The following is a 9,775-nucleotide window of genomic DNA, read 5'->3' as shown; positions in this document are numbered from 1 at the left end:
AATTCTGACCACTGTCACTTTATGAGGTAATTACTCTGGAACGCTTCAACGGATCCCCCTGATTCTGAGACTGTTTTTTTGTGACACATTGTACTTCATGATAGTGGTAAAATTTCTTCGATATCACTTGCGTTTATTTGTGAAAAAATTGGAAATTTGGCGAAAATTTTGAAAATTTTGCAATTTTCAAGCTTTGAATTTTCATGCCCTTAAATCAGAGCAATATATCACACAAAATAGTTAATAAATAACATTTCCCATATGTCTACTTCACATCAGCACAATTTTGGAACAAATTTTTTTTTGTTAGGGAGCTATAAGGGTTAAAAGTTGACCAGCGATTTCTCATTTTTACAACAAAATTTACAAAAACATTTTTTTAGGGACCACATCTTATTTGAAGTGACTTTGAGGGGCCTTTATGACAGAAAATACCCAAAAGTGATACCATTCTAAAAACTGCACCCCTCAAGGTGCTCAAAACCACATTCAAGAAGTTTATTAACCCTTCAGGTGCTTCACAGGAATTTTTGGAATGTGGAAGAAAACAATGAACATATAACTTTTTTTCACAAAACTGCTACTTTAACCTCCTGAGCATGCTGATACCCCATATGTGGTGCAAAGCCACTGTTTGGGCGCACGGCATAGCTCGGAAGGTAAGGAGCGCCATTTGACTTTTGGAATGGAAATTTGACTGGAATCGATAGCGGACGCCATGTTGCATTTGGAGAGCCCCTGAGGTGCCTAAACAGAGGAAACCCCCAACAAGTGACCCCATTTTGGAAACTAGACCCCTCAAGGAACTTATCTAGATGTGTGGTGAGCACATTGAACCCCCAGGGGCTTTACAGAATTTTATAATGTTGAAGTGTGAAAATAAAAAAACAAATTTTTAACACAAAACTGCTACTTTAGCCTCAAATTTTTAATTTTCACAAGGGCAGCCAGAAAAAATGGACTCCAAAATGTGTTGTGCAATTTCTCCTGAGCACGCTGATACCCCATATGTGGTGCAAAATCACTGCTTGGGCGCACGGCATGGCTAGGAAGGTAAGGAGCGCCATTTGACTTTTGGAATGGAAATTTGACTGGAATCGATAGCGGACGCCATGTTGCATTTGGAGAGCCCCTGAGGTGCCTAAACAGAGGAAACCCCCAACAAGTGACCCCATTTTGGAAACTAGACCCCTCAAGGAACTTATCTAGATGTGTGGTGAGCACATTGAACCCCCAGGGGCTTCACAGAATTTTATAATGTTGAAGTGTGAAAATAAAAAAACAAATTTTTAACACAAAACTGCTACTTTAGCCTCAAATTTTTAATTTTCACAAGGGCAGCCAGAAAAAATGGACTCCAAAATGTGTTGTGCAATTTCTCCTGAGCACGCTGATACCCCATATGTGGTGCAAAATCACTGCTTGGGCGCACGGCATGGCTAGGAAGGTAAGGAGCGCCATTTGACTTTTGGAATGGAAATTTGACTGGAATCGATAGCGGACGCCATGTTGCATTTGGAGAGCCCCTGAGGTGCCTAAACAGAGGAAACCCCCAACAAGTGACCCCATTTTGGAAACTAGACCCCTCAAGGAACTTATCTAGATGTGTGGTGAGCACATTGAACCCCCAGGGGCTTCACAGAATTTTATAATGTTGAAGTGTGAAAATAAAAAAACACATTTTTAACACAAAACTGCTACTTTAGCCTCAAATGTTTAATTTTCACAAGGGCAGCCAGAAAAAATGGACCCCAAAATGTGTTGTGCAAGTGACCGAATTTTACAATCTACTCCTCTGTATAAATTAATCTAGTGGTGGGAAAATAAGTAGATAGGTAAATGGTCACTAAACCCATAGATGAATTCCCAGAGAGGTGTCATTTCCAAAATGGGGTCACTTCAGGGGGGATTCTGCTGTTCTGGCACTTTTCAGAGGCGCTAAGTACCAGAATTAAAGAATCCCCCCTGAAGTAACCCCATTTTGGAAATGACACCCCTCTGGGAATTCATCTATGGGTTTAGTGACCATTTTAACTCAATGGATGATTTCCAGAAACAAGCACGCAATGGAAGGTTTAGATTCTGGAGAACCCCCCCCCACCCCTGGAAATTAAGTGAGTTCTACTCGAATGTGTCATTCACTAAATGAACCAAATGTTTGAATGACAAATTGGGATACATTTTTCCAGTTTAAAAACGTGGTTCTGTGTGGAAGATTTTAAAGCAGTCAGTGACGCATAAGGCTGGCAATGATGGGCATTGTGGGCAATAGTAGCGGGTATCACGCCTCATTCCTCTCTTAGTACATACACAACATCTTTTCTGGGGGTTCCTTCTTGTTTACGTTGCTGGAATAAGTGCAATAAAATGTCGCTCAGTGAGTCTTTTCACATCCTCAGATTCTAATGGATGAGCGGGGCTAACACTTTGAAAAACAAGATTTTCAATTACCTTTTCTTGATAGTCAAGAAAAGGATCTGAATTTCCTGCTTTTTTGTACAACGCAAAAGAATTGTATGTGGCCACCTGAAACAAATAAATAACCAACTTTTTATACCAGGTATAGGACTTTCTTGATACCTGGTATGGCTGTAGAACCTGGTCTGCAAGGTCCACATCCCCCATGTGTTTGTTGTAGTCAATGACTGACACAGGTTTTTGCTTCGGAGTGGTGGATCCTAGTTCTACAGTGGCCCTTGTGGCATCTGTGTGGATCGAGCTGAGGACAAAAATATCCCTCTTATCCCTATATTTCAGGGCAAGCAGCTCTCCGTTGCATACAGCCCCTGACTGCCCTTTTGAAATTTTTGGTTGACCAATGGTTGTGGAAACCCCTGACGGTTTTTACGGATGGTCCCACAAGCCCCGATGTTGTGTTCAACCAGACTTTTAAATAGGGGTATACTGGTGTAATAATTGTCCACGTACAGATTGTAGTCTTTTTGAAAAAATGGACTTATCAGCTCCCAAACAATTTTTCCAGATGTCCCCAGATAAGTAGGGCATCCTGGTGGGTATAGTTGGCTATCTTTCCCCTCATATATGCGGAAAGCGGATGTGTATCCGGTTGAACTTTCGCACATTTTATAGATCTTTATTCCAAACCTTGCCCTTTTAGATGGGATAAATTGCTTGAGGTGCAGTCTTCCTATGAATTTTACAAGGGACTCATCTATAGAAATATTTTGTGTTGGGGTGTAGAGCCTTAAGAATTTTTCTGACAAATTTTCAATGATGGGTCTAATTTTATATAACCTGTCATGTTCTGGGGCATTTCTGGGCAGGCATTGACTATTGTCGTTAAAATGCCAAAACCGCATGAGCATTTCATAACGGGTCCTAGTAAGAACAACTAAAAACATAGGGGTGGCTTGAACAGGGTGGTTGGACCAGTAGGATCGAATGCTCGGTTTTTTAACAAGCCCCATGGCAAACGTAAGTCCTAAAAAATTTTTTATTTCCGGGACATTAGTTGGTGTCCATAAATTTGCCCTAGCATAGTAAGATCGGGGATTCTGGCTTATGAATTGGGACGCATATAAATTTGTTTGCACGACAATATGCTCTAGCAAGCTGTCTGTAAAAAACAAATTAAAAAAATGAATTGGTCCAAAATCTTCCACCTCCACATTTATACCAGGAGTGGCGTTGAAATCAGGGCTGAATGGAGCAACCGAATCCGAAGCCTCCCATCTGGGAAATGCTACATCATGTGGCAAAGCCCCTTGTACACTGGCATGCGCCAATTCACTAGTAGCAGGGACAGCGCTTGTACTGGGCAGTGTTCCCTGATTTGGAGACGTTTCTCCAGTAGCGCTATTTGCCCCTATTGCTGTACTGGTCCTTGGGCTTGAGGATGGACCAGAATCACTGCTCATTTCTGAGCTCTCAGTGTCACCGCTACTAAAGCCCTCAAAATCCACATCTCCATCTGAGATTGCACTGTCATCAGTGTCAGAACATAGCAGGGCATACACCTCCTCTGCGGTATAAGTCTGACGGGCCATTTTATTTTTATATTTTTTGACTGGACTGAACGGACGGGACTGGACTGGACTGACCGGACTGGACTGACCGGACTGGACTGATCTGACAGGACTGACTGACTAACAGGACTGACTGGACTGATCTGACAGGACTGACTGACTGACAGGACTGACTGACAGGACTGACTGACTGATCTGACAGGACTAACTGACTGATCTGACAGGACTGATCTGACAGGACTGACTGACTGACAGGACTGACAGGACTGACTGACAGGACTGACTGATCTGACAGGACTGACTGACTGACAGGACTGACTGATCTGACAGGACTGACTGACTGATCTGACAGGACTGACTGACTGACTGATCTGACAGGACTGACTGATCTGACAGGACTGACTGACTGACAGGACTGACTGATCTGACAGGACTGACTAACCCTAACTCTTACTTTCTTTTTTATTTTATTTTTTTCACTTTTACTGTGGCAAGGCTGACAGCTCTTGTCACACTGTTTCTCCTCTGCTCTCTCACTGAGATCGGAGGAGAAACAGTGTATTTATCAGACGGATCGCCCGGGAAAGTTTGTTGCTAAAACAAAGTTCCCTAGTGATCTCTCTGATTGGCTGGTGTGACGCTGACATCATCGAGACCTGAGCCAATCAGGTCTCAATGATGTCAGAGGTCACAGCACCGGGATCCCCGCCGCTACTTAGGTATGTGGGGGGTCCCGATCGCCGACCACCGGCTGTCACTATCTTTTAAATGCCGCGATCGCTATGGATCGCGGCATCTAGAAGATAGGAACAGGTTAACATCATGGGGACCTGATCCAATCAGGTCCCCATGATGCCACATGTCAGAGCTATTGCTCTGAACCGGTACCGCAGAGCTTGCAGGACCCTGGGGGTCCTGAGCGCTGCGGGACCACCCACCGTTTTTAAACGTCGGCGCTGCACAGAGCCCAGCAAGCGCCGACGTTTATCTACAGTGGGGCGTCGCGAAGCGGTTAAGGAACATCCTTTCCAGGGAAAAGACTTGTGTATAAGTTAAAATAAATGACCAAAAACAAAAATACTCCTCCACACCTTCGGCTATGTTCACAAGTAGCATTTTTTATGCGTTTTTGCACTTTTGTATTGCTTTCAACTATGACAAATGCATTCACCGGGAAATGTCATTTTAACATTTTACAACCTTATCTGGCCATGTGCTGTGTGACACATGCATAAAGTGCTGAAAAGACATGGGAACAGCATGGGGAAGACCCCTGGAAGCATCTCTGACTCCCAGGTCACTGTCTAAAAGTGTGCCCATCATAAGTGATCCTTGCCGCATCAGAAGATGCAGACTTGCAACTATCCCCATGCAAGTTCTAGTCCCAGGGCAGTGTTCAATTGTACCTCCCCCATTCCTTGCAATACAAGCGCAAGAATGCAGCCTGCCACCCACCCACCCCCAGGCTGCAATACCATACTGCTTGCTTGCTTGAACTTGAAATTGGGCCTTTTAGGCATGTGGAGGCGGAATCTGGCCACCACGTCATGGCTGTGTTGGCGGCCTGGAATCCATACTCAGTCCCCAGCCGCCCGGCGGCCGGGTGTCCATACTCGGTCCCCAGCCGCCCCGCGGCCGGGTGTCCACACACGGTCCCCAGCCGCCTGGGGGCAGCCGGGTGTCCATAAACGGTCCCCAGCCGCCCCTATTTCTCCTTGGAACATCCCCCCACACACTTTTCTTAGCCCGGCCTGCTTTAGGCAGCATTGGACGAGCCCACCAAAGAACCAGACTCCTCCGGTGGGCCCTGACTTCTCCATCGGTGGAGTTGAGAGTGCCAAGGTGAGGAGCATGATGATGATGACAGAAGTTAGCATCTGCTATGTTTTCTTTTAATGCAAGTGTAAGTGTGCAGCCTGCCACCCACCCACCCCCAGACTGCAATTCCATACTGCTAGCTTGCACTTGAAATGGGGCCTTTTAGTTTGGAGGAGGCCGAAGCTGGCCACTACCTCATGGCTGCTTCGGCAGCGAGGTATCCATACTCAGTTCCCAGCCGCCCCTATTTGTCCTGGTGTGCCTTATACATAAGATTAAGCGGGTATACCAAAACATTACCTGTGCCCTCCCCAGTGCATTTAGTGGGAAGGAGAGCCTATTCCGCTGTAGTGTGTGCATGCAAAACCCCTGTTCATGGTACATGCGAAGATGCCTCCCACCTTGCACCTGTCGTTGCAGACTTGCAACTATCCCCATTCAAGTCCTTGTCCCAGGGCAGTGTTCAATTGTACCTGTCCCATTCCTTGCAATGCAAGCGCCAGTATGCAGCCTGCCACCCACCCACCCCCAGGCTGCAATACCATACTGCTTGCTTGCTTGCACTTTAAATTGGGCCTTTTAGGCATGTGGAGGCAGAATCTGGCCACCATGCCATGGCTGTGTCGGCGGCCTGGTATCCATACTCAGTCCCCAGCCGCCTGGTGGCTGAGTGTCCCCGCTTGCTCCCCAGCCTCCAGGGGGTGGCCGGGTGTCCATACTCGGTCCCCAGCCACCCCTATTTGTCCCGGTAACCTTTCCCACACTTTTCTTAGCCTGGCCTGCTTTAGGGCAGCATTGGCCGAGCCCACCGGACTATCAGACTCCTCCGGTGGGCCCTGGCTTCTCCATCAGGGGAGTTGAGAGTGCCAAGGTGAGGAGCATGATGAGGATGATAGAAGTTAGCATCTGCTTTGTTTTGTTGTAATGCAAGCGTATGTATGTAGTAGCGGCTAGGCCTGAGGTGGTCAGCGTTTTGGCGCATATCCTACCTCCTCCGACGATTGCTGGATGTTTTCCTGCTACTATCCAAGTTCTATGACTCCCGTTAAAACAAAGCTTCAGGTGATAAATGATGGATGAGGTAGTGGCAAAGGAGAAAGAGCAGGAGGAACAGGGACCATTCACATCAATATCAGGCCAGTCAACCAGATATGTCTTGTAGGATATGTTTCTGTAACAAAAGGAGCGGTTCGGCTACACTCCAATGCCCCTTGGAAATGACATGGAGGTCAGAGGGCGTTAACTAAACCTTTTTTTCCATTTATAGCAACTGGGTCTCCTGTGCACTGTTGGCCTAAGCAGTGAATGGAAGGCTTTCCAAAAATTATGAGGAACTGCAATGCCCCTTACAAGAGCCATGTGTGGCACACCAGGAGTCTGGTCACCACAGTAATAGAGATATTACGTCGGAGAGCAAGTGGGAGGTTTCCTGGTCAGGATCCCTTAAACATGCAACATCCTCCTGCCCCAGTCCTGGGAGGGGAGAATTCTGCCCTTATAAACTGGATCTGGGGCGGGGTTGAGTGAGTCAGGGAACAGAGAGCAGTCAGAGTCAGAGTGAGAGCAAGGGAAAGTAAAAGCAAGGAGCTCTGTAGGAGCTAGGAGCTAAAGACCAGGGGCTGGAAGCTGAGCAGAGCTCGCCATGGCAGAAGACAATAGGAACCGGACACAGGAGTCCGAGGCTGTGAGGACTTATATATCCAGCAGCAGAAACCAGCCGGCAGGGGATTTCAGGTCCTCTGGCCATAGAAGCCCGGAGGCTCAGTCACAAGCAAGGGACCAGCACCGCCGTCGTGGAGCGGAGGCTAACAGAACGCCCCAAGTCACCAGCCATACGGGTGAGCACTACACGGTACACTCAGGGACGTGGGCTACTTCTACCCGCTTACAGCAAGGTAGCCAGGAAGAGTGCAGACAGATGGGGAGGCCTACAACTCCACCTGGCCAGGGGAACTCCTGCTTGCTCACAGACTGACCAGGCCTCTTATGCTAGCCAGTACTCCCGGGAGGGTCTACCTTATAATCATCAGTAAAGACCCTGAACTGCACTGCAAAGACTCTGAGTCGTTCCTGCTGCGCTCGTGCACCGTCACCCCCATCATCCACACTCACTGGCCTGAGGCTATACTCCTCCCGTGGGGAGTTATCCCATTCTCTGCTGCGCACACAACACCAGCATCAGCGGTCTGCCTCGCAGCGGTGGTACTCCCTGAACGCAATCCACGGGTGGCGCAGTCGGACAATTAACCTCAAAACCTAAGAAAGACTGCCCCTGTTTTGAACAGCCTGAGCCACGGGACCGGGTCACCGCCACGGAGACTACAGACCCCAGAGACCCGGCATCGGGTATCCCACACACGTGTACACACGGCCCAGGGGGCGCGTCACATGCAGTACAGCATATTACAAACATAAGTCCCATTATTGGGGAGTGGGTCTCCCATAGTATTTGCTTATGCCTTGCAAGCAAAAGCTGCCAAAAATTAGGACGGAGCAACTTGCAATGCCCCTTACAAAAGCCATGCAGTACAGCATATTACAAACATAAGTCCCATTATTGGGGAGTGGGTCTCCCATAGTATTTGCTTATGCTTTCCAAGCAAAAGCTGCCAAAAATTAGGACGGAGCAACTTGCAATGCCCCTTACAAGAGCCATGCAGTACAGCATATTACAAACATAAGTCCCATTATTGGGGAGTGGGTGTCCCATAGTATTTGCTTATGCCTTACAAGCAAAAGCTGCCAAAAATTAGGATGCAGCAACTTGCAATGCCCCTTACAAGAGCCATGCAGTACAGCATATTACAAACATAAGTCCCATTATTGGGGAGTCGGTCTCCCATAGTATTTGCTTATGCTTTCCAAGCAAAAGCTGCCAAAAATTAGGACGGAGCAACTTGCAATGCCCCTTACAAGAGCCATACAGTACAGCATATTACAAACATAAGTCCCATTATTGGGGAGTGGGTGTCCCATAGTATTTGCTTATGCCTTGCAAGCAAAAGCTGCCAAAAATTAGGACGGAGCAACTTGCAATGCCCCTTACAAGAGCCATGCAGTACAGCATATTACAAACATAAGTTCCATTATTGGGGAGTGGGTCTCCCATAGTATTTGCTAATGCTTTCCAAGCAAAAGCTGCCAAAAATTAGGACGGAGCAACTTGCAATGCCCCTTACAAGAGCCATGCAGTACAGCATATTACAAACATAAGTCCCATTATTGGGGAGTGGGTTTTCCCATAGTATTTGCTTATGCTTTCCAAGCAAAAGCTGCCAAAAATTAGGACGGAGCAACTTGCAATGCCCCTTACAAGAGCCATGCAGCATAGCATATTACAAACATAAGTCCCATTATTGGGGAGTGGGTGTCCCATAGTATTTGCTTATGCTTTCCAAGCAAAAGCTGCCAAAAATTAGGACGGAGCAACTTGCAATGCCCCTTACAAGAGCCATGCAGTACAGCATATTACAAACATAAGTCTCATTATTGGGGAGTGGGTGTCCCATAGTATTTGCTTATGCCTTGCAAGCAAAAGCTGCCAAAAATTAGGACGGAGCAACTTGCAATGCTCCTTACAAGAGCCATGCAGTACAGCATATTACAAACATAAGTCCCATTATTGGGGAGTGGGTGTCCCATAGTATTTGCTTATGCCTTGCAAGCAAAAGCTGCCAAAAATTAGGACGGAGCAACTTGCAATGCCCCTTACAAGAGCCATGCAGTACAGCATATTACAAACATAAGTTCCATTATTGGGGAGTGGGTCTCCCATAGTATTTGCTAATGCTTTCCAAGCAAAAGTTGCCAAAAATTAGGATGGAACAACTTGCAATGCCCCTTACAAGAGCCATACAGTACAGCATATTACAAACATAAGTCCCATTATTGGGGAGTGGGTGTCCTATAGTATTTGCTTATGCTTTCCAAGCAAAAGCTGCCAAAAATTAGGACGGAGCAACTTGCAATGC

The sequence above is a fragment of the Phyllobates terribilis genome, unplaced genomic scaffold (genome assembly GCF_046119375.1).
Source record: "Phyllobates terribilis strain yellow unplaced genomic scaffold, ASM4611937v1 Scaffold_11__3_contigs__length_659146591, whole genome shotgun sequence".
NCBI lineage: Eukaryota > Metazoa > Chordata > Amphibia > Anura > Dendrobatidae > Phyllobates > Phyllobates terribilis.
This window is presented reverse-complemented; position numbering follows the sequence as displayed.